We start from the raw sequence: 25,598 nt of genomic DNA, 5'->3' as shown, positions 1-25,598 counted from the left end.
TCTTCTGTTAATCTGGGAAGGTTTTATTTTGTTAAATTTTTCATGCATTTCATTCAGGTTATCAAATTTATGGGCAGACAATTCAGAAAATCTCACTCTTTTCAATTTCAATACTGGTAATTTGGTTACCTTCTTTCTTTTTAAAATCAGATTAACCAAAGATTTATCATGTTTTTTAGACTTTTCTTTTTTGGAAAGGCAAATGGGGTTAAGTGGCTTGCCCAAGGTCACACAGCTAGGTAATTAAGTGTCTGAGGCCGGATTTGAACTCAAGTACTCCTGACTCCAGGACTGGCAGTCTGTGCACTGTGCCACCTAGCCACCCAAGTTTTATATATTTTATGACTTTTTCATAAAACCAACTCTTAATTATATGTATTAGATTAATGGTTTTCTTGCTTTTTGTTTTATTTATCTCTCCTTTGATTTTCAGAATTTCTGTTTTTGGCATGTAATTTGGGATCTTTAATTTGTTCTTTTTTCTAGCTTTTTTAGTTGCATACCCAATTCATTGATCTCCTCCTTTTCTATTTTATTCATATAAGTATTAAGAGATAAAAAGTTTTCCCTCATATCTTCCTTGGCTGCATACCATAAATTTTGCTATGTTGTCTCATTATTAGCATTTTCTTCTATGTTATTATTGATTATTTCTATGATTTGTTTCCTTGATCCACTCATTATTTAAAATCAAATATATTTTTCTAATTAATTTTTGGTTCATCTTTTCATCACTCTTTAAGAAATGTAATTTTCATTACATCATGATATGGGAAGTATGCATTTATTATTTCTGACTTTCTATATTTGACTATAAAATTTTTATGCTCTAGTATATGGTAAATTTAGATATAGGTGTCAAGTACAGCTCAGAAAAAGGTATATTCTTTTCTATTCCATTTAGTGTTCTCTAATGGTCTATCATATCTAAATTTTCTAAGATTTTATTTACCTTCTTAACTTTCTTCCTTTTTATTTTGTGGTTAGATTTATCTAATTCTGAGTGTTGGAGGTTAATCTCCATCATTATTGAAGTTCTGTTGTCTAGGTCTACATGAAATTCACTGATCTTTTTCTCTAGGAATTTAAATGCTTCCCACCCCCCTTTCATCAAGAGTGAACAGTCAGCTTAGCATTGTACAAACATATTTTTGATAAACATATTTACAGTCTAGTTATTTTCAGTATGAGAAATCAGGTTTAAGAGATACATGATAGATTTTTTATAAAATGTTCATCAGAGTCTGAAGTGTTGTTAGGTTTTTTTTTTATTGTGTGTGATTTGTTTTGTTGTTTTTCTTCCTCCGGATGGGGATAAAATTGTCAAAAGTCAGTCTAATACAGTTCTCCTAGCTCTCGGAACTGCTGAAAGGAGCTGCTTTCATCAAGGTTGTTCATTTCACAATGTTATTGTTAATGTGTACATTATTCTAGTGATTCTACTCCCTTCACTGATCATCAGATCCCATAAGCCATTCCTTGCGTCTCTACCATCTGAACATTTATGGTTTCTTATAGAACAATAATATCTCATAGTATTCATGTACTATTACTTGTTTAACCATTCCCCAATAAATGGACATTCCCTCAATTTCCAAGCCTTTGCTACTACAAAAAGAGTTGCTATCAATATTTTGGAACATGTAGGACTTTTCTTTTTTTAATAGACCTAGAATTGGAATTTCTGGGTCAAGGGGGTGGACATATTTTCATATTGCTCTATGGTTGGGTTGGATCCATTCACAATTCCACCAGCAATGTGGCGATGTCCCAGTCCTCCCACAATCACCCTAATATTGATAATTTTTCTTTATTTCATCTTGACCAATTTGATAGGTGTGAGATGATACCTCATCATTGTTTTAATTTGCATTTTTGTAATCAATAATGACTTGGAACACTTTTCATATGATTATATATAGTTTTAATTTCATCATTTGAAAATTGTCTTTTCATATCCTTTTTATCATTTATCAACTGGGGAATGACTTGTGATGTTATAAATTTGATACAATTCTCTGTATATTTTAGAAATGAGACCTTTATCAGATCTCCTAGTTGTGAAGATTGTTTCCTTCTAATTTTGCCAGTATTGATTTTATTAGTGAAAAACATTTTAATTTAAAATACTCAAAATCATTCATTTTGCAGTTTATAATGTGCTCCAATTCCTGTTTCATCATAAATTAAAAATCAAAGAAGAGAGCAAGAAGAAAAATTGGAAAATAGAAAGGAGTCATGCAGTCATAGATCTGATAAATAATTTCTCGATCAATTAATTTATCTATGGTGTTGCTCTTTATGTCTTAATCCTGTACCAATTTTTATCTCTTTTTGGTATTAGATATGAGATGTGGATCTATGCCTAGTTTTCATCATTCTGTTTTCCAATTTTCCCAACAATTTTTCTCAAATAGTGGTTTTTTATCCTATAAACTGATGTCTTTGGGTGTGTCAAACAGTAAATTGCTGTAGTCATTTACTCAGGTTTCTTTTGAACCTATCCTCATCCCCTGATGCATTACTTTATTTCTTAATCAGTACAGGTATAGGCCACCTACATTTACATTTTTTTTCATCTTTTCCCCTTGCCATTCTTGTCCTTTGGTTGCTCCAGATGAATTTTGATGTTATTTTTTCTAATTCTGTTAAGTAGTTATTTGGTGGTTTGATTGGTATGGCCCTGAATAAGTAATTTAATTTGGATAGAATTGTTATTTTTATTATATTAACTCAATCTAACCATGAGCATTAGAAAATTTTCCAATTATTTAGATCTGATTTTATTTGGGTAAGAATTATTTTATAATTGTGCTCATACAGTTTCTAGGTTTGTCTTGGGATATAGGATCCCAAGTATTTAATGTTGTTGACATTTATTTTTAAATGGAATTGCTCTTTCTGTCTCTTGTTCTTGGGCTTTGTTGTTCATATATAGAAATGTTAATATGGTTTAATGTGGGTTTCTTTTGTATTGTTACTTAGCTCAATTTGTTAGTTGTTTCAAGGAGTTTTTAAAATGATTTTCTCAGGTTATCTAAGTATAATATCTCTTGGATCTATTTTCCATGTCCTTTGTTTTTCTTAAAAGATACTTTACATTTTCTTCAAATTTTTCAAGCTATTTATTTTATTAGATAGAATCCTAAAATTCCATAGATTCATTGGTTTCTATTTGTTCAATTCTAATTTTTAGGGTTTTTTTCCCTTTGATTAACTTTTTTTGTTTTCTTTTCCAATTGATCAATTTTATTTTTTTGAAGTGTTACAACCTTTTCCCAGTTTTTTATTTTTACTTTTAAAGGAATTGGTTTCTTTGTTCAATTTGTCATTATTTCCCTGCATGACTCCTTTCTATTTTCCAATTTTTCTTCTTGCTCTTTTCTTTGATTTTTAATTTTTTTTAACACTTTAACATTTTATTTGTTTTCCAATTATATACAATAGTGATATGTACCCATCATTTTTTGCAAGGCTCTGAATTCTACAAATTTCCCCACCTACTCCCTTCCCTACTCCCCCCAACGAAGGCTGTCTGAGAGTCTCTACATTGTTTCCATGCCATACATTGATGTAAATTGAATGTTATAAGAGTAAACATAAGAATAAACATAAACCCACTTCCTCCCAAGAAGATGAGAAACTTCAAGAATAGAGAGAGATAGGGGGAGAGAAAATGAGAGAGAGAGAGAGAGAGAGAGAGAGAGAGAGAGAGAGAGAGAGAGAGAGAGAGAATTTTACTTCAGTATGTGTTCAGATTTCAATAACTCTGTCTCTGGGGTTGGTTGCTTTCTTTATCCTAAGTCCACCAGAGAAGTTGCTTCAATATTTTTCCCACAGCTGCTATTACTAACTGTAGCTCCACTCTATTTCTCCCCACTCTCATTTATTGTATACTCTCTCTGCTTTCATCCTGGACCTGTCCAAAAGTGTGTTGAATCTGAGAACCTTCTCCCTTGATCTTCCCTCTCTTCTATCACCTATTCCCCCCTTCCCTCCTCTCCATTCCCCTTCATCCCATCCCTTTGCTCCTATCATTCTCCAGGTCAAGATAGATTTTCTCACCCTATTAAGTGCATATGTCATTTCCTCCCTGAGCTATTTCTGATGAGAATGAAAGCTCACTCATTCCCCCTTGCCTTGCTCCCCTTCACTCCATTGAAAAAGCTTTTTTTCTTGACTGTTATGTGAAAACTCTCAGCTTTTTCCTTCATCTTCATTTCCTTCCTCCCAGTGCTTTCCCCCATCGCCCATTGACTCCATCCCTTTACCACATCATGCCGTTATATTCTGCTCCTTCCTATATCCTATCTATATATGCTCCTTCTACCAACTTTTATAAATGAGAAAGTTCACATGAGTTATCAATATCTTCTTCCCATGAAGGAATACAAACAATTCAACATCAACAAGTTCCTCATAGCTAGTCCATCTCTTCCACTCCCTCTATAGTTTCTGTTCAGCTCTGGTCATCTCAATAGGAAAGTTTGAAAGGCTCCTGTTTCATTGAAAGTCCATCTTTTTCCCTGAAAGAGGATGTTCAGTTTTGCTGGGTAGTTGATTCTCGGTTGTAAACCAAGATCTTTTGCTTTCCAGAATATCATATTCCAATCCCTACAAGCCCTTAATGTAGATGCTGCCAGATCCTCTGTGATCCTGACTATGGAGCCTCAGTAGTTGAATTGTTTGTTTCCGGCAGCTTTTAGAATTTTCTCTTTGATTTGGGAGTTTTGGAATTTGGCTATATTATTCCTGGAAGTTTTTCTTTTGGGATCTCTTTCAGGGGGGTGACCTGTGAATTTTCTTGATTTCTATTCAATTTCTATTCTATTCTATTCTATTCTATTCTATTCTATTCTATTCTATTCTATTCTATTCTATTCTATTCTATTCTATTCTATTCTATGCTATCCTATCCTATTCTATTCTATTCTAATCTCTATTTCTATCCTATTCTAGGATCTCAGGAAAATTTTGCTGCATTATTTCTTGAAAAATGAAGTATAGCCTTTTGCTCCAAGCTTTTGGCCCTCTCTCGCCAGCTTTCTCTTCCTAACTCCAGCTCCTTCTCCCGCTGCAACCATGACAGAACAGGCCATTTCCTCCACCAAGGACTTCTTGGCCGGCGGCTTCGCCGCCACCACCTCCAAGACCGCGGTGGCCCCCATTGAGAGAGTCAAGCTGCTGTTGCAGGTGCAGCATGCAAGTAAACAAATTGCTGCAGATAAGCAGTACAAAGGCATTATGGACTGTATAGTCTGAATTCCAAAGGAACAATGGATGCTTTCTTTCTGGTGGGGCAACTTAGCAAATGTCATCAGATATTTCCCCACCCAGGCCCTTAACTTTGCCTTTAAGGATAAGTATAAGCAGGTGTTTTGGGGAGAAGTGGACAAGCACATACAGTTTTGGAGGTATTTTGCTGTCAATCTTGCCTCTGGTGGTGAAGCTGGAGACACTTCTCTATGCTTTTTCTATCCCTTGGATTTTGCAAGAACCCACTTGGCAGCTGATGTTGGGAAGTCTGGCACTGAAAGAGAATTCAAAGGCCTGGGAGACTGCCTTGTAAAAATCACCAAGTCTGAAGGAATTCGTGGCTTGTATCAAGGTTTTAATGTCTCAGTTCAGGGTATCATTATTTATAGAGCAGCTTACTTTGGAATCTATGATACAGCAAAAGGTATGCTCCCAGATCCGAAGAACACTCACATTGTGGTAAGCTGGATGGTTGCACAGACAGTGACTGCTGTAGCAGGTGTGGTCTCCTATCCTTTTAATACCATAAGGCAGTGAATGATGATGCAGTCTGGATGCAAAGGAGCTGATATCATGTACACTGATACAATTGACTGCTGGAGGAAAATCGCTAAAGATGAAGGTGGCAAAGCTTTCTTCAAGGGTGCTTGGTTCAATGTTCTGAGAGGCATGGGTGGAGCTTTCATGCTTGTCTTGTATGATGAATTGAAGAAAGTAATCTAAGAACATCCTAACTAAAAATGGAACCACTAAATATAGATCATGTAGAATACTTAACCATATTTAGCATTTTTGGACCATTGACCTTCAAGAAATTCCTGTTGTCTTTTTATTTAGGCCAGATCATATTTGTAGAAGAGCCAAGAACAGCTCTTAGAAAAAGGGACTCATTTATTGTGATTCATTATTCACACAGTGGAACTGATGATGATTCTTCATATTGATTCTATTGTTTTTTGGGAAAATAACAGTTACTGTGGGTCCAAGAAAGCTGATCAACTTAGACGATCTAGTTTAAATGCTCTTTTGTAGGACCATAAATTTGTGTTTAAGTATTTATTTAAAAAAATCATGTCTCCCATTTGTACTTAAGCACCATATATATACTATTTTGCACAGCTGACTATTTGGCAGTTATGATGATCTGTGTTGGACATTCTGCTGTAAAACAATAAATACACAGAAGACTCTAAAAAAAAGAAAAATGAAGTATAGGCTGTTCTCCTGGTTGTGGCTTTCAGATAGCACAATAATCTGTTTTTGAGGTCAGTTGTTTTTCCAATGAGATATTTCACATTTTCTTCTAATTTTTGGCTTTTTTGCGAAGAGTTTTATTTCTTCCTAATTTCTTGCAAAGTCATCAGTTTTGTTTAGTTCCATTTTGCATTTGAAGGTGTTATTTTCTTCAGAGAGCTCTTTTTTCTCCTTTTCCAGAGGGCCAATTCTGCTTTTTAAGGAATTCTTCTCTTCATTTGCCTTTTGTTTTGCTTTATCCATTAGGCCTAAACTGCTTTTTAACACATTATTTTCTTCAGTATTTTTTTTGGAAGGCAAATTGGGTTAAGATGCTTGCCCAAGGCCACAGAGGCAGGTAATTATTAAGTGTCTGAGGCCAGATTTGAATTTGGGTACTCCTGACTCCAGGGCTGGTACTCTATCCACTGTGCCATCTAGCTGCTGTTTCAGCATTTTTTTATATCTTTCACCAAGCTTTTGATTTGGTTTTCATGATTTTTCTGCATTGTTCTCATTTCTCCTCCCAAATTTTCCCCCATCTGCCTTAATTGTTTTTCAATGTCTTTTTTGATCTCATTCGTAATCTGAGCCCATTTTCTATTTCTTTCGGTGGCTTTGGATACAGATGCTTCAATTTTGTCAACCTCTGAGTATGTGTTTTGATCTTCTATGAAACTAAAATAATTCTCTAAGGTCAGATTCTTGTTTTTCTGTTGTTTACTCATTTCCTCAGCCCAAGACTAATTTACAGCACTTCCAAGGCTTTAGGTTTTTTTCTTTTTGGGACACCCCACTCGGACATTTATTCCTCCAAGGACTTATGCTCTCTAGCCTGTGCTTTGACATGTAGATGACCACAGCACTACCCTCTGCCCTGGGGCTATAAGGAGAGATACAACTTGGTTATTTAGTAGGGAAGCCCAAACTGTGATATCTGAGTGTGGGCAATCAGCAGAGTCCTACCCCAGGGAGAGCAGAGAAATCTCTGCAGACTTCCCTTACTATTTCTGGGGGTGAAGTCTGCTTTCTCCCAATTCTTGCTGCAGATTCTGCAGTCAGTGCTCCCTCACTCCACACTCATTCTGGTGTAGAGTTCTCTCATAGACCCTTCAAGCTTTTGCTGGTGATCTCTGGACTTTGCTGGGCTGTGCTGGGCTGCACTGCAGATTTTTTCCCAACCCCATGTCCTGGTGAAACACACCTTTCCTGTGGAACTTCTAAGTTATAATCAACTGGGAAAATATATAACTCAGTCTTTCTGTGGGTTCTGCCCCATTAAATTTTGTCTAGAACCATCCTTTGTTTACTATTTTGTGGTTTGGGGATTGTTGTTCCCTGGAAATGCTGCCTTCATGCTGCCATCTTGGCTCTGAGTCTTATCTTTTCTTTTTTCATATTTTAAATTTTTTTTAAAGATCTTCTATGGAATTTTGTATTTGAATCCAGTTCATAATCTCTTTTGAGACTTCCCCTATTATGATTTTTCACTAATTTCTTCTTCCAACATAGCATTGTTATCATCTATATCTGCAAAGTAGTTTTTGATAGTGAATGCTCTTTTAGCTTTTTTGCTCATATCTATTGTTTGAACTATGCTTCGGGGGTATAGGGAGTATAGATCCAAGCTTTTTATGCTTGACCTGAAATCTGATTCCTGACTTGTTGTTGGCCAAGATGTTACCTCTACAGGCCTTGCCTTTGCAGAGGTTTATTTCCTCCTTTATGTCCAGATTTTGCCTATGCATTGGTTCCCAACTCAATCCTGTCTTTTATCCCAGTATTTCCTGACTTTATTTGGGGTTAGGATCCTCCCTGATGGTTTGCTAATTAGCTATCAGGGCTTATGCTTTTATCAAACAGTGGGGACCTGGACTATACTGTGACTAAAAACCTCCCTCTGGCTTTCCCCTCTCCTGCCCTTACTAGGCTTTACTTCTCTGCTTCCCCCCTAAAGGTAGACTTTAAATGAAGATTCTCTATGATGACTACTGTTAGAAACTTCTTTGGATCTTTTCTTTTTCTTGTTGGAATCTATAGCTTTAATGTCAGTACAGAGGCTTCATTTATCTTTGGTAGAGTAAAGCACCATGAGCAGGTTAGTTTCATGATACCTTCTTGGCTCTGACCCAGAAGTCCCTGAATTTTCACCATCACCTTTTGACGTAAGGACTTTTGTACCCAGCCTTTCCTTGCAAAGAATTCAGAAAATCCTTTTTTCATATGGCAAACAGGATATGCTCTTCTAATTTCAGTGAACCACAAGCAATTTCTTAGGTATGAGAGCCATTTCCCACTCTTATGGCAAACAGAGGATGCTCTTGTAATTTCAGTGAACCCCAAACAATTTCTTAGGTATGAGAGTACAATATTTTTTGGTCAATGGGGATTTTACCTCAGCTCTCAGAAATTCAATTTTAACTCACAGGCTACCCCTTGATAAAAGTTAGACTGTCTTTGTTAAAGCCTAGTAAAGCCTTCTATTGCACAATGGCCATAAGAATGAAATTGAACATATTTTCCAGAAACATATCTTGAATTTTATATTTAAGAACTTTTTGGTGACAGTCAATGATCATTGCTGGACTGAAGCCCAATGAATAAAAAGTAATTTTACTTGAGAAACTTTTAAAGGAGACTATCAGGTGCATGACACTTTAAGGAAGATTTCTTGCTCGGTATAAAAATGTATATTTCTAATTTCTCTTCGAAGTTCATTTCAGATGTGACCTATCTTAGTTCCTTCTTGATTCTTCCTGTATTGCAATTATTTCCTCTCCTAAAAAACTATATATATATATATATATACATATATATATATATATATATATGTATATATATATATATATGTATATAATGTGTATTTAATTGTATATTTATATTTGCATGTAAGCATATTTTCTCTCCCAATTGAATTTAAGTTCCTTGAGGTAAGGAACATTGTCATTTTCTCTTTCTATCTTCTCCCTGGAATATTGTTAGTAATTTATAAATGCCTGTTAGATTTCTGACAGAATAATGGAAATGAATGACCAAACATGAACTTTCTTAGAAGAAGCACAGGTATCTAGGGATATTTCTCATCTGATCAAAAAAGAGATGGGAAAACTAAAGCAAAAACAATTCTTTTTTTTAGATTGTTTTTTTCAAGGCAAATGGGGATAAGTGGCTTGCCCAAGGCCACACAGCTAGGTAATTATTAAGTGTCTGAGACCGGATTTGAACCTAGACACTCCTGACTCCAAGGCCAGTGATTTATCCATTATGCCACCTAGCCGCCCCCGAAACAATTCTTTCTAGTTCTACTATTCCTTTTCGTAATAACACCCCAAAGGAGAACATGACATGAGCTTCTACTCTTTTTGTTTTGTTTTGGTTTTGGTTTTGGTTTTCTATTTTATTTATTTATTTTTAAATTTTACAATTTTCCCCTTAAACTTGCTGCCTTCTTCCCCCCCCCCCCACCAAAGGCAGTCTGTTAGTATTTACATTGTTTTCATGTTATACACTGATGTAAATTGAGTTTGTTGAGAAAGAAATCATATCCTTAAGGAGAAAAATAAAATATAAGATAGCAAAATTACATAATAAGATAACTTTTTTAAAAAACATTAAAGGTAATAGTCTTTGGTCTTTATTCAAACTCCACAATTTTTTCTCTGGATACAGATGATATTCTCCATTGCAGATACCCCAAAATTGTCCCTGATTGTTGCACTGTTGGAATGAGCAGTTCCATTAAGATTGATCCTCAACTCCATGTTGCTGTTATGTTGTACAATGTTCTTCTGGTTCTGCTCATCTCAGCATCAGTTAATGCAAATTTGTCCAGGCTTCTCTGAATTCCCATCCCTCCTGGTTTCTAATGGAACAATAGTATTCCATAACATACATATACCACAATTTGTTCAGTCATTCCCCAATTGATGGACATTTACTCAATTTCCAATTCTTTGCCATCACAAACAGAACTGCTATGAATATTTTTGTATAAGTGATGGTTTTGCTATTTTTCATGATCTTTTCAGAGTATATATCCAGTAATGGTATTGCTGGATCAAATGGTATGCACATTTTTATTGCCCTTTCAGTGTAATTCCAAATTGCTCTTCAGAAAGGTTGGATGAGTTCACAGCTCCACCAAAAAGGTATTAGTGTCCTAGATTTCCCACATCCCCTCCAACATTGATCATTGTCCTTTCTGGTCATATTGGTCAATCTTCAGCATATTGGTCAATCTTCAGCTTCTACTAGTTTAACCATAAGAAACATGGCAAAAGAAAAAATTCAAATTTCTCCTTAAAAATTTCCCAGTTCTAGATTTAATATATACTTTGTGGACCAGTTAGATTATATCTACTTAAAATTCTATTCCCAGTAAGGCCTAAAAACCACACTTTATTTTTATTGTATACTGTGAAGACAGATGGCAGTAGAGTAGAAGAATTCTTATTGGGAATAAAAAAGAAAAAGTGAAATAATCTCTGACCACCAAGGGAATAGATTCTATTTAGAAAGATAGTATGTTATCATAAAGATAAATACTGAATTCATAAATTAATAGCTTTAATGCTTTAAGGATCATTTAATCAAAATCCCTCATTTTGCAAGTAAGAAATAAGATGCCTAGGGTGACTGATATTACAATGATACATAGGTTGTGAAGCTCAGAAATGAAATTTGGTTCCACTTTTCTTCCTTTTTATCCAGAATTCTTATTTGTTCTAATGATGCACATTATATAAAAAGCATATAAAAATAACCTTTGTGGGAAAGACATTGTCACCTGGTGTCTCTGGTGTAGGGTGTATTTGAACTGAATCTTGAAGGAAAATGTAGATTATTAGAGGAAGAACAACATTATCATCATATAATAAGTCAGTGCAAAAAAACTGAGCTGTAGTGTACAAGGATAAAGAGAGGAACCAGATTGTGAAGAGTTTTAAATATCAAATTCAGAAATTTACAGTTTTACCAAATAGACTCTAGGCGGTCATTAAAATTTATTGGATGGAGGTTGGGTCAGATTAACATAGATAGACCTTGATTTTAGGAAAATCACTCTTTTTGCTGTATGAAGAATGGATAAAGGAAGCAGGAAAAAAATAGTATACTATTTTAATAATAAAAGTGAAAGAAGAATTGTAAACTCTAATGGGAAATGTGTGAGTGGAGAAAAGAGGACATATTAGAGTTATTGTGGAGATAGAAATGGCAATAGAGATTTGGCATTTACTCATTCCCATTCCAATTATGTAGACTTGGTGTCAGTTGTAATTCTGATAATGCTAAGTATATCTAAGTGCATAGGTTTCAAATAATAATGCTTTATAACTACCTATCAAAGCTGCTTTTATAGAGATTTCTACATTTTTAGGGAGTTTGGAGAAGATTTCTAATATTCTTTTAAACCATAAAGATTTTCTGAAAAGCTTGGGTAAAGATGTATCCAAATTTTATCTTCTTTCTCTGTTTAATGTCAATATCATACTTTTTGATTTGAAATCTGAACACTTCTTATAACTCTATCTTATGTGCAGAAGAAAATGAAAGGTCATACTTGAATGACTTTCTCTTATGAGAGAAAAAAAGGAAATATAATCTCTTCTTGCACTGAATACTTCAGGTTTTATAACAGAATCATGAGGCTTATGAAAATTATGAGCAGAAAATAGCCATAGTTTTTTCCATAATTTCTTCTTCACTTTGCTCCAAATCTACTTTTCTGTTTTACTTACTACATACTTGCTATTTTTATTTACCTCATAAATTTCTTAGCAATCCAATTGTATCTTCATTTTGTCTCTACCCAAAAGACAACTTCATTTTAAAATTTAATTAAAATATTTACCTCCAATTTTTTTGCATTTTTTTCTTGCCTGTATCCTTTTTTTCCCTTTCTTTTTCCACTAAATACATTTTTTTAATGAGGCAATGGGGTTAAGTGACTTGCCCAAGGTTATATAGCTAGGTAATTTTTAAGTGTCAGGCATGTTTGAACTCAAGTCCTCCTGACTGCAGGGCCAATGCTCTGTCAATGGCACTATCTAGCTGCCTCTTCCACTCAATATCTTATTTATCATATACCTAGGTTTCTGTTAGAGCAAACTGTGTAAGGTGAGAAAGGAGGCTAATTATCCATGTTTAAGTGACCATAGCCTAAAAATGTGAATGTGATTGCATTTTTCCTATTCACTTCCTTTATATTTATACTGAGCAGAAGCACTCTCTAATCTCTACTTTTTGCAAAGGTAGTTGATAAAAACTGTAATGAGGATAACATGACTGAATGGCACTCATCCCCTATCTTCAGTCCATGAACTTCATAAATTGACAAATTAATTTCTCTTCTTTCTTCTATGAATTGTCCCTGTAAGGAGAAAGAATACATACAAACATAAATGCACATATATACATGTATGTATATATATATATCTTATTTATAATACATTTTACATAAAATATAGCACACATACATATAGATATAAAAATACATATGTATATATTCATTTTGAGATCTTGTTATAAACTGTTTTCCAGCACTAGGTGGATCAATTCTCATATCCATCAAGAGTGAATTGTTTATGTGTACAGGGTGGGTGGGTTTGCAAGGCAAAGGGGTTATGTGACTAGACCAAGGTCACACAACTAGGTAATAATTAAATATCTGAGTCTGGATTTCAACTCATGTCCTCCTGATTCCAGAATCTCCTGGACTCCAGTACTGTATTCACTGCACCACCTAGCTGCCCCAACAATGAATTTTTAAATCATTCGGAACAAATTTGGATCCAAGTTTGCCTCACTTTAGGAGGTTCATTTTAATAGAAAGCAAATAAAAAAAAACAACTTCCTCTCATTAAAGTCAGGAGTCTCCCCAGTCAGCCAGCAGGGCTTCCTACAATAGAGAATAAGAATTTGAACTTCTCTTTCTTAATTGATATCTGTCATACTCTAATTACTGTACTTCTCTCTTTGTAATTCTCTTTTTCAGCAGTGATAAAACATAATCATTTCCTTGTCTACAGTGATCATTGCACTAATTAAAATACAAAGTATAAATAAATCTAAAACAGGAAATTATTGGAGGAATCATCTGCCTGTTCAGGCATTAAGAAGGAGGGGGAAAGAGAGAGAGAGACATCAAAACATATCCCTATTGTTTTTCAGTTATTTAGGAGAACAAATTTCTAAAAGCATCAGCCCACTCCAGGAATACATCTTCTAAGTAATTTACAGGAAAAATTCTTATGTCTCTTCCATAGTAGTGCTCCGTTAAAAACTTTCATTCTGGAATTTTAAATGTCCATGCTCATCTATACTTACTACATTTCTAATTCTTTTCTACCATAGAAAGCATTTTTCTAACACATAGAATATTTTTCTATTATTTATTATATCATTTTATTGCTTATAATATACATTTATTTTTCTCAAAAAAGGTCAAAATTGGAAAGTATTTTTGGATGAATATACATATATGTATGCATTTTTATATGTGCATATATATTTATTTATCTAGCTAGATAGATATATAGATATATGTATAGACAGCTACTCAAAGTCACTCTACTAATATACACACATATTTTTCTGTCTTTAGACTCTTGGTGAGAGGACATACATATAGCACTAAGATTTCAGGGTAAAAGGATATAAGCATTTTAATAATTCTTTTTAGTTTAATTCCAAACTGATTTTGTATAAATCCAAACTGGATAAACCAAGCCATAGTTCTTTCAGGAGTATATAAGTGGTGGCAGTTGTATTCTCCTTTACTTATGGCTTTTCCAAACATCCTCTCCAGAAAATGAGGCAAGTCATCAGGTGTCATCAGGAAGCTCGTTCAAAGGTGATGTCTTGGAAACTAATACAAAATGACTATAGAAAACAGACATTTATTGAAGGGCTACAATTGTAGTCAAGTAGGGAATCAGGAAAATAATAAACCTCCCAAAAAGGACAATTTTGACATTGTAAAATGGTGAACTTCATTGAAAAGAAATGCAATGAATAAAGTTCATATCCAATTGAATTATTTTCACATAATCTTTTAAAAGTCAATCCAGAAAAATGAATTGTGTGGAAAATAAGATAATTTAGTTCAATGAAACAATAATTTATTAAATGCATACCCTGTGTGATGCATTCAATCATGCAAGTACACAAAAGTCATCAGGAACTTATAATTGACAAGAAAGTTCTAAATGTTCACAAGATACACACCATATCTATAAAAATAAAAATTCACTTTTAGAGGCAGAGAGTGCAAATAAATATTTTATTAGCTATGAAATTACATGGTTACTTAATAAAATCTACAGTCCTGTCACATTATAGATAACTTTAATTCAGAGATCTAAGTGAATTTAATAATTTTCCAAATGATTTGTAGAGTATTGTGGAGATACACTAATCACATTTATTGATGATGTGAGGTGATTAGTAAATAAAATAGTTTTGAGGACAAGATTATTAAAATCTGAGATGGGAAAGACCTTCAGCATTAAATCATCTATTTTCTTTCTTTGGGAGATATATGGAAAGATGATACCTAACTTATTTATATTTCATGATGTTCTCCATTAATATTAGATCCTGCCTTCATATTCCAAAAAAAAGGTGATACAAAAAAGAATTGGTGAATATTGTTACCGTTATTATGGTTTTTAGTCTGTTCATTATTGAAATTGGTTTGGCACATATTAAAAGGAATATACACTAATGGGATCCCTTCCCCATTTGCTTGGAAAACCCACAACTACCATTTTTTGTTCCTCCCACATATCAAGAAAACATATCGATATATTGAAATTATAATAATACTTTCACTTGGAGTTGCCACTGGGAATACATTAGGTATAAAATCAGCAAATAAAAGAAACACTGAGTTTTCAAATTCTTATGCCAATAGGATGCTCATAGCCAAGGAAAGAAAGTCTTAACTAAAGAGATATGTCTTGCACTACGAGTTGAAATTCAATAAGCCAGTGCTATATTGAATCGGGGGGTAAAACAAATACTCAGATTTCTATAAAAATACTCCTGTTCTCTTTCAGTCCTTTATATTTTTAATCAAGGGAAAAGTAGCTGCTGAATTGTACCACATGATTTTAATCAGAGATATATTGTGTAACCTAAAAATAATGAACAAATCAAATGTACAGAGAAAGTAAAATCTTCAGGTTGTGGGTTAAAGTTATCTGCACAACTTAACTTGGTGTTCTTTGAAACTTAAGTAGATTCAGTGGGAAGTAAACATTTTCTATTCGTCTATTTTAGGGTTATAAAATAGTATCTGTACCAGAGGAAAATTCCAACCCTTGGAATACATTTTGACAGAGAAGAGATGATCTTGGACCCCAGCTGACAACCTATCAAATCACAAAACAAGGATGTTAGGAAATTAGAGACTCTTGAGTTCAAACCATACTTGAATAGAAATCTACTTAATTTTATCTCAAACATGCAATAATACTGTTTCTTCCATGATAGAGAAAACTACATTCTCTACAGGCAAGTTCATCCTACTTATGGTCAATTATTAAAAGTTTTTTCATGATGAAGTTTAATGTAAATTTTCTGCAACTTCTAACCAGTGTTTCTATTTCTAATAACAATGAAAATTATTCAAATAACTTCTATGTTATAGTGTAACAACTGCATAGAGACAGTATCTATTCTGCCTCTTCCAATTGTTTTGTCCTCCTGGATGATCTTATCTAGTTGCATCAATTTTTCCTTGAAATAGATGGTCTCCCATCTCTTTGGCCTCCTTGTCACTTTCCTTGGGCACATACCACCTTGTCAATTTTTTTTCAGTCATTTACAGTCTGATTCTTTGTATGGTTTTTTTTTTTGCAAAGATGTTGATGTGGTTTGCTGTTTCATTCTCCAATTCATTTTAAAGATGAGAAAGTTGAGGCAAAAAGGGTTAAATAACTTGTCCAGGTTCATAAAGTTAGTAATTGTCTGAGACTAGATTTGAACTCCAGATTAATAGTCTTCCTGATTCCAGACTTAGTTACCATTGTCAAAACCCTTCTTTAAATGTAATGCTCAAAACTGGACACAATATTACACAACTAAGAATTTGAGAATAATTTGGGGGTAGGCATTGAAGAATATACATTATATTTCAGTAAAATAACATAAATATAGAATAAATGGTCCCAAAAGTGCTAGTTACATATAAAAGGATCATGACCAGAAATTCCTTGATTCAATTAACTCAATTTGTAATTGTTCTAGAAAAGTTGGAATATTCCATTAGACTTTGTCTCTGTCTTTTTTATTTATTTTTATATGTCATTTTCCCTTGTCCTTAGATTTTGATGTTATAGTAATCATAAGTTCTATACTGAACTTTTAATACTTGAGTATAAAAGCAAGCAGAGGAAGCTAAAAAAAAGAAACAAATCCTTGAATTAAGAAAGGTATGAACATGGGGTTCCTTGGCAACTGGGATTTGTATATATAAATATATATATATATATATATATATATATATATATATATATATATGCAGTCTTTCTAGGGAGAAGCATCTCAGTCTTCAAGAAATAATTATGAATGATAGAAGATTTGATGAGGGAAATTATGTGTCCCTATGTTAGGAGTACAAAATATAATCCCAGAGATAACAAGAGATATAAATGGTAGCAAGTCCATGGGAACTATTAGACCAGTCTCCTGGAAAGTCTAGGAAGTATTCTGCTTTAAAGGAGGAAATGTGATCTTACATAAATTAGAGGAAGGAAGCAGGTAACTCTGAGAAAGAAGTGAAGTACATACCACCATTAAGATGGCAGCCACATAGCCCATTAAGATGGCAGTCCAAACTTTCTTTTCCTCTCCTACTAAACCTTCTCTGCAATCTCAAAACTGATACTCATTATCAAAAGACTGCCTGCAATCTCTCCTTGGCTCACATACACACCAAAGATTTTGTTGAGGAACCTAAATTTGATTTTTGAAGACTTCTCCCAGAAGGAATAAAAGTGCATTAACCTTCTCAAATATATGAAAACATCAAGGATATATCCTCAGTGATCATTTAACCTATTCAGAAAATAGTCTATTCAAAATGTTATAAAAGAGAGGCGGCTAGGTTGCTCAGTGGATAGAGCACCAGCCCTGGAGTCAGGAGTACCTGGGTTCAAATCTGGTCTCAGACACTAAATAATGACCTAGCTGTGTGGCCTTGGGCAAGCCACTTAACTCCATTTGCCTTGCAAAAACCTAAAAAAATGTTATAAAGGTAAATTCTGAAAGTATTTTTGTCCCACTCTGTAATTTTATAAATTTGGTTTTGGGGAAACTCACTTGTTTTTAGGGATCTGATTAACCACACCTAAGACAACTTTCCCTTTGTTGTCAGAGTTGTCTCTCCAGTTCTCTCAGGAAGGTATGTTCGGGATGGAGGTGCCATCTGTATGCCTGCTCCATTATAGTCCATGATCATGCAGATCAGTGCCACCCTGGTGAAAGGGAAAGTATAAATACAGTTTGGAGCCAACAAAGCTTAATACAGTCTGACAAGAGCACAGCAGTCCTACAAGTCCCTGGTGCAGATCCACGAAAAAAAATGACTGGTACACCCCATCCCAAAGAAGATGACTAACCTCAGAGTTTCTCTCTCCTCCCTTCCCAGGCAACACTGGATCAACTATCTTTGAATGCTGTATTTGGATTTTACTCTGTCTCTGTGGTTACTCCCTCCCTCACTCTTTTCCTGAACATGATAGCTCTACATATTGCAGGACAATGATGGCTGTTCTAAAAGCTAAGGAATATAAAACAAAATAAAACACAGATCTGTTTCAGAAATTCAAGACTGACTTACAAATCGACCAGCCACCTAGCTGGAACCCTTACTAGCAGGCATTCTTGTAAAAGTAACTTTTCAGCCTTCTTATATTGCTGGAAACTCAACTGTGTTCCAGACTAGAGCAGCCTCCTTATCTATACTATACATGAACAATGCTTTTTTTTAAGTTACCGTGTATGATGGATATGTATGGAAAAATATATCTTTGTGAAAACAATTATAGTTTGTTCATTTGAAAAAACAAACCATAATTTATTTTAAGTAATTTAACTTTTCTAACTAAATTTCCTCAACTGCAAAATGCAGATAATAAAAGCATGAATTTTCTAGTTTCCTATTATCTCTGGATATGTGATAAAATCTCACTTCAATTTCTTTGACTCTTTAAAGAGTAGATGTGAATCATACTACTGAATCATACCTTCAATCTTTAGTTTCATTTTTAGTTTGACTAATATAATGCTTTTCCTCCAGTAATAGGTTTACTTGTTTTTGATCACTGAACAAATATTTCTCATGGAGAGTACTAATTATTACAAATGTACAAAATAAAGTTTACTGATGGTCTAAAAATTACATTTTTCTTAGCATCCTGTGTCTCCTTATTCCCCACTCCATCAATACTAATATTTCAGAACTAGAAGGGGCTTATATAAATGAATATCATTTTTTTCCTTTTTCATGAATTTTCATGACCCCCCCCTTGAAAAAAAATCAGCATTAAAAATAGCCAGTGTAATAGTGATATATTTCTCTATAATGAGTGAGATTGATACTAAGAAAGCTAGCTCTGTCCATTTGCGGTACTGGACTTTCCAGCATGCTATATTGTAATAGAACTTACAACCTACTAATATTACTTTTGAGAACCTATGACCATCCGAAACCATAATGAAACATTGGAAGAAGATATTATAGAGGAGTAAGTATTAAATATTGGTATGAGAAGAACAGCTTGTTGGGCTAGTGAGTATCTTGGGATAGTTGAATATATTGAGTAAATTCTCAGATACAAATTTAACTCTCTTCTTCCCATTATTTTTAGATACAGTTCATTTTTAAAATATGTAGTGTTGTATATATATATATATATATATATATATATTTCATCCAAAAATATAGCATAATATGATTGCCATGTATTCTTTGTTCTCTTAATATTTCTTCCTCATTGGCATATTTATTTCTTGAATGTTTATGATGCTCATTCTAACCTTTTGTAATCATATAAAACAAATTCTGAGGATTTTGCTTACCAACTGTGGGAGTTGGGTTAATCATGAATATATGGTGTAGAGATTTTCTTAACAATTGGACTATGTTTTACATAGCCTAGAGAATTAAGGTCTCCCAATCACATGAGAATCCTTGAATTATAATTTTAGGCATATCAGAGCTATTTTTGTTAATTGGTTCATCCAAAGCTTGTCACATGACAAAATATTTTCTCTGTCAACATGTTCCTAAATACTCAAAATTCAAGCAAAGACACCTTAAAAGTAGATTTTTACAGTGACATAGTTCAATATCAGGGAATGTTGAAGAATGAACTATTTGGGTAGCTATTATATTTGAACAACCTGAAGGCTGTTATAGAACTCTGAAGGTTCAATTATCAAAGAAATCTGATTGTGTAATTGATAGGTAGTCAGTTGTTTAATGAATGACAAAACACCAGGGAATTAAGAAGATATGCAAGAGGTGAAAATAATTAGGAAAAAAGATATTAACTGAGTTTCCTTAGAGATATTTCCAAAGAATGAGTGGTTAAACTAAAGTTTTCAGAAAAATCTAGAATGGGGACTAGAAAGAGGTACTAATGAATCTCATAGTTTGTTTCTCTCCCCTTCCCTTTACCTAAGAATCCCTAATGTTTTGCTCACATCAAAGAATCTTGGCTAAAGTTGGAAACTTTTTTTTTTCAAGGCAATGGGATTATGTGACTTGCACAAGATCACACAACTACTTTCCTATAGAAAGTCTTTAAAAATGAGGACAAGCCTCTTTTCCGTATCATGACTTCCAGGTAGCCCAATAATTTTTTCAAGAAATATTTTATTTATTTTGAGATTTACAATTTTTCCACTAATCTTGATTCAATTCCCCACCCCTACCACAGAAGGCAATCTGTTGGTCTTTACATTGTTTCCATGCTATATATATTGATCTAAGTTGAATGTGATGAGAGAAAAACCATCTTTGTTCTACAATTTGGTCTACAAACTCTACAATTCGTTTTCTGGATACAGATGGTATTTTCCATCACAGATATTGTGTTGTGCCTGATTGTTGCACTGATCAAATGTGCAAGTCCATTTAGGTTAATCATCACACCCATGCTGCTGTTAGGGTGTACAATGTTTTTCTGGCTCTTCCACATCTAACTCGGTATCAACTCATGCAAATCCTAGCAGGCTTCCTTGAATTCTGTTCCCTCCTGGTTTCTAATAGAAAAATAGTGTTCCATGATATATACATACATACATACATACATACATACATACATACATACATACATCTATATCTATATCTATATCTATATCTATATCTATATCTATATCTATATCTATATCTGAAACAAGTTTGTTAAGCCATTCCCCCACTGAAAGACATTCACTTAATTTCCAATTCTTTGCCACAACAAATAGGGCTGCTATGAATAATTTTGTACAAGTGATATTTTTACCCTTTTACATCATCTTTTCAGGGTATAGACCCAGTACTGGTATTGTTGGATCAAAAGGTATGCACATTTTTGTTGCTCTTCGGGCATAATTCCAAATTGCTCTCTAGAAAGACTGAATAACTTCACAGCTTCACTAATAATGTATTAGTGTCCCAGATTTCCACATCCCTTCCAACATTGATCATTTCCCATTCTGGTCATATGGGCCAGTCTGAGAGGTGTGGGGTGGTACCTCAGAGATGCTTTAATTTGCATTTTTCTAATAAATAGTGATTTAGAGCAATTTTTCATATGAATATGAATAATTTTGATTTCCTCATCTGTAAATTGTCTTTGCATATCCTTTGACCATTTGTCAATTAGGGAATGGTTTGCTTTTTTTTTGAAAATTTGACTCAGTTAACCAGATATTTTAGAAATGAGTCCTTTGTCAGAAAATCAAGTTGTAAAAATTGTTTCCAAATCTGCTACATTTGTTTTGATCTTGATTACAGGGCATAAGCCTTTTAATATAATGTAATCAAAATTATCTAGTTTGTTTTTAATGATGTTCTCCATCTCTCTCTTGGTCATAAACTGCTTCCTTTTACAGAGATCTGACAGGTAAACTATCCCTTGATATTCCAGTTTGCTTACTATATTGTTTTTATGTCTAAATCCTGTATCCATTTTGATCTTCTCTTGGTATATAGTGTAAAGTGTTGGTTTAAACCCAGTTTCTTACATCCTAACTTCCAATTTTCCCAACAGTTTTCATAGAAGAGAGAGTTTTTATCTCAATAGCTGAACTCTTTGGGAAATCAAACAGCAGATTACTATAATCATTTCCTGCAATTTCACCTAGTCTATTCCACTGATCCATCACTGTATTTCTTAGGCATTACCTGACAGTTTTAATGGCTAATACTTTATAATATAATTTTAGACCTCATTAAGCTAGGCCTCCTTCTTCTGTACTTATTTCCATTGAATTCCTAAAAATTCTTGACATTTTATTTCTCCATATGAATTTACTCACAATTTTTTCTAACTTATGCAATTTTTTGGAATTTTGAATGGGAGGGTGCTAAACATATAGTTTAGTTTTGGTAGAATTGTCATTTTTATTATATTAGCTTGACCTATCCAAGAGCAGTTGATGTATGCCCAGTTATTTAAATCTGATTTTACTTGTGTGAGAAGTGTTTTGCAATTGTTTTCAAAAAGTATTTGAGGCTGCCTTGGCAAGGTAGACTCCCAGGTATTTTATACTATCTGAGGGTACTTTGAATGGAATTTCTCTTTCTATTTCTACTGTATCTTTCTAGTCATATATAGAAATGTTGAGGATTTATGAAGGTTTTTTTCTATGTCTCTAAACTTTGTTCAAGTTGCTAATTATTTCTAGTAGTTTTTAGATGACTTTTTGGGATTCTTTAGGTATACCATCATGACATCTATAAAGAGTGAGAGTTTTTTCTCCTTTTTACCAATTCCAATTCCTTCAGTTTCTTTTTTTCTTCTCTTATTGCTGAAGCTAATATTTCAAATACAATATTGAATAGTAGTGGTGATAATGGGCATACTTGTTTCACCCCTGATCTTACTGGGAATGTCTCTAGTGTATCACCATTGCATATGATGCTTGTTGGTGGTTTCAGATAAATAATGTTTATTATTATAAGGAACAATCCATTTATTTCTACACTCTCTGGTGTTTGTAGTAGGAATGGGTGCTGCATTTTGTCAAAAGCTTTGTCAGCATCTTTTGATATAATCATATAGTTTCTTATAGGTTTGTTGTTGATATAATTAATTATGCCAACAGTTTTCCTAATATTGAACCAACCCTGCATTCCTGGGATTAAAACATACGTGGTCATAATGTATTATCCTAGTGATAACTTGTTATAATCCTTTTGCTAAGATTATATTGAAGATTTTGCATTTATAGCCATCAGGGAGATGGGTCTATAATTTTCTTTCTCTGTTTTAACACTTCCTGGTTTAGGTATCAGCACCATATGGTGTCACAGAAAGACATAGGCAGAGTTCCATCTTCATCTACATTTCCATAGAGTTTATATAGAATTGGAGCCAATTGTTCCTTAAACATTTTGCAGAATTCACTTGTGAATCCATTTGGCCATGAGGATTTTTTCTTAGGGAGTTCAAACATAGCTTGCTGAATTTCTTTTTCTGAAATAAGATTATATAGGAATTTAATTTCCTCTTCATTTAACCTGAGCAACTTATATTTTTGTAAATATTCATCCATTTCACTTAAATTGTCAAATTTATTTGCATAGAGTTGGGCAAAATAATTCTGAAACATTACTTTATTTTCCTCCTCATTGGTAGTGAGTTCATCTTTTTCATTTAGGATACTGGCAATTTGTTTTTTCTTCTTTTTTAACAAATTAACAAGAGGTTTTTCAATTTTATTGGTTTTTTCATAAAACCACTTCTTGAATTTATTTACTAATTCAATAGTTTTCTTGCCTTTGATTTTATTAATTTTACCTTTAATTTTTAGAATTTCTAGTTTGTTATTTAATTGGGGGTTTTAATTTGTTCTTTCTCTAATTTTTTAAGGTGAGTGCTTAGTTCATTTATTTCCTCTTCCTCTAATTTATTCATATAAGCATTTAAAGATATAATATATTCCCTGACAGCTGCCTTTAGTGAATCCTATAGGTTTTGGTATATTGTTTCATTATTATCATTATCAAGAATGAAATAATTAATTCTTTCTATAATTTGTTGCATGATCCACTGATTCTTGAAAATGAGGTTATTAGTTCCAATTCTATATAAACTCTTTGGAAAAATAGGGGAATTTGGAACTCTAACTCTTTCTATGATACCAATATGGTGCTGATACCTAAACCAGGATGAGTTAAAACAGAGAAAGAAAATTATAGACCTATCTCCCTGATGAATAAAGATGCAAAAATCTTAAATAAAATCTTAGCAAAATGATTACAGCAAGTTATCATTAAGATAATACATTTTGACCAAGTAGGATTTATCCCAGGAATACAGAGTTGGTTCAATATTAGGAAAATTGTCAATGTAATTAATTATATCAACAACAAATCTATCAGAAATTTTATGATTATCTTATATCAATAGATGATGAAAAAACTTTTGAAAAAAATATAACACCCATTCCTACTAAAAACACTAGAGTGTTTAGGAATAAATGGACTTTTCCTTAGAATAATAAGCAGTATCAATCTGAAATCATCAACAAACATTATATTCAATGGGAAAGGCTAGACGCATTCCCAATAAGATCATGGGTGAAACAAGGTTGCCCATTATCACCACTACTATTCAATATCGTATTAGAAATGTCAGCTTCAGCAATTAGAGAAGAAAAAGAAATTGAAGGAATTAGAATTGGGAAGGAAGAGACAAAACTCTCACTCTTTACAGATGACATTACCTAGAGCATCCCAAGAAATCATCCAAAAAAGTACTGGAAAGAATTAGCAATTTTAGCAAAGTTGCAGGATATAAAATAAACCTACATAAATCCTCAACTTTTCTATATATGACTAGAATGATACTGCAAGAGCTAGAAAGAGAAATCCCATTCAAAGTAGCCTCAGACAATATAAAATACCTGGGAGTCTATTTGCCTAGGCAGACTCAGAAACTTTTTGAAAACAATTACAAAACACTGCTCATGCAAATTAAATCAGATTTAAATTACTGTATAAACATCAACTGCTCATGGATAGGTCGAGCCTATATAACAAAAAGGACAACTAAAGTAGCTGTCTAGTGCCCTACCAATCAAAATTCCAAAAGTATTACTTTAATGAATTAGAAAATGTTGCAAGTAAATTCATATAGAGAAATAAAAAGTCAAGAATTTCCAGGGATTCAATGTAAAAAAGTGCAAAAGAAGGTGGCTTAGCCCTCCCTGATCTAAAATTATATTAGAACACATCAATCATCAAAACTGCTTGGTATTGGCTAAGAAATAGAGTGGTGGACCAGTGTAATAGACTAGGTTTAATAGCAGGAAATGATTATTCTAATCTGCTGTTTGATAAACCCAAAGAGTCCAGCTATTGGGATAAAAAACTCTTCAATAAAAGCTGCTGGGAAAATTGGAAGTCAGTATGGAAGAAACTTAGATTAGACCAAAACCTCACACCATATACCAAGAGAAGATCAAAATGGTTACAGGATTTATACATAAAAAGCAAAAATATAAGTAAACTAGAAGATCATGGACTAGCTTACGTGTCGGATGAATGGAAAGGGAAACAGTTTATGACTAAGAAAGAGATGGGAAACTTCACTAGAAACAAACTAGATGCTTTTGATTACATTAAGTTAAAAAACTTTTGCATGGATAAAACCACTGTAACCAAGATCAAAAAGAACTGTAGTTAACTGGGAAAAAAATCTTTACAACTAATATTTATGACAAAGGACTCATTTCTAAAATATACAGAGAAGTGAATCAAGTTCTTTTAAAAAATTCATTCCCCAATTGATAAATGGTCAAAGGATATGTAAAGGCAATTTACAGACAAAGAGATCAAAGCAATCCATAGTCGTTTGAAAAAGTGCTCTAAATCATTACTTATTACC

At 33.4% G+C, this 25,598-nt stretch overlaps 1 pseudogene; it reads left to right on the top strand.

The window, feature by feature from the left end:
* The first annotated feature begins 5,082 nt into the window (after nt 1–5,082).
* On the top strand, nt 5,083–5,979 carry LOC141515324 (ADP/ATP translocase 3-like; annotated as a pseudogene).
* The last annotated feature ends 19,619 nt before the right edge of the window (nt 5,980–25,598 follow it).

The sequence above is a fragment of the Macrotis lagotis genome, chromosome 1 (genome assembly GCF_037893015.1).
Source record: "Macrotis lagotis isolate mMagLag1 chromosome 1, bilby.v1.9.chrom.fasta, whole genome shotgun sequence".
NCBI lineage: Eukaryota > Metazoa > Chordata > Mammalia > Peramelemorphia > Peramelidae > Macrotis > Macrotis lagotis.
The sequence above is the reverse complement of the archived record's forward strand: the minus strand, read 5'-3'. Positions and strand labels throughout refer to the sequence as shown.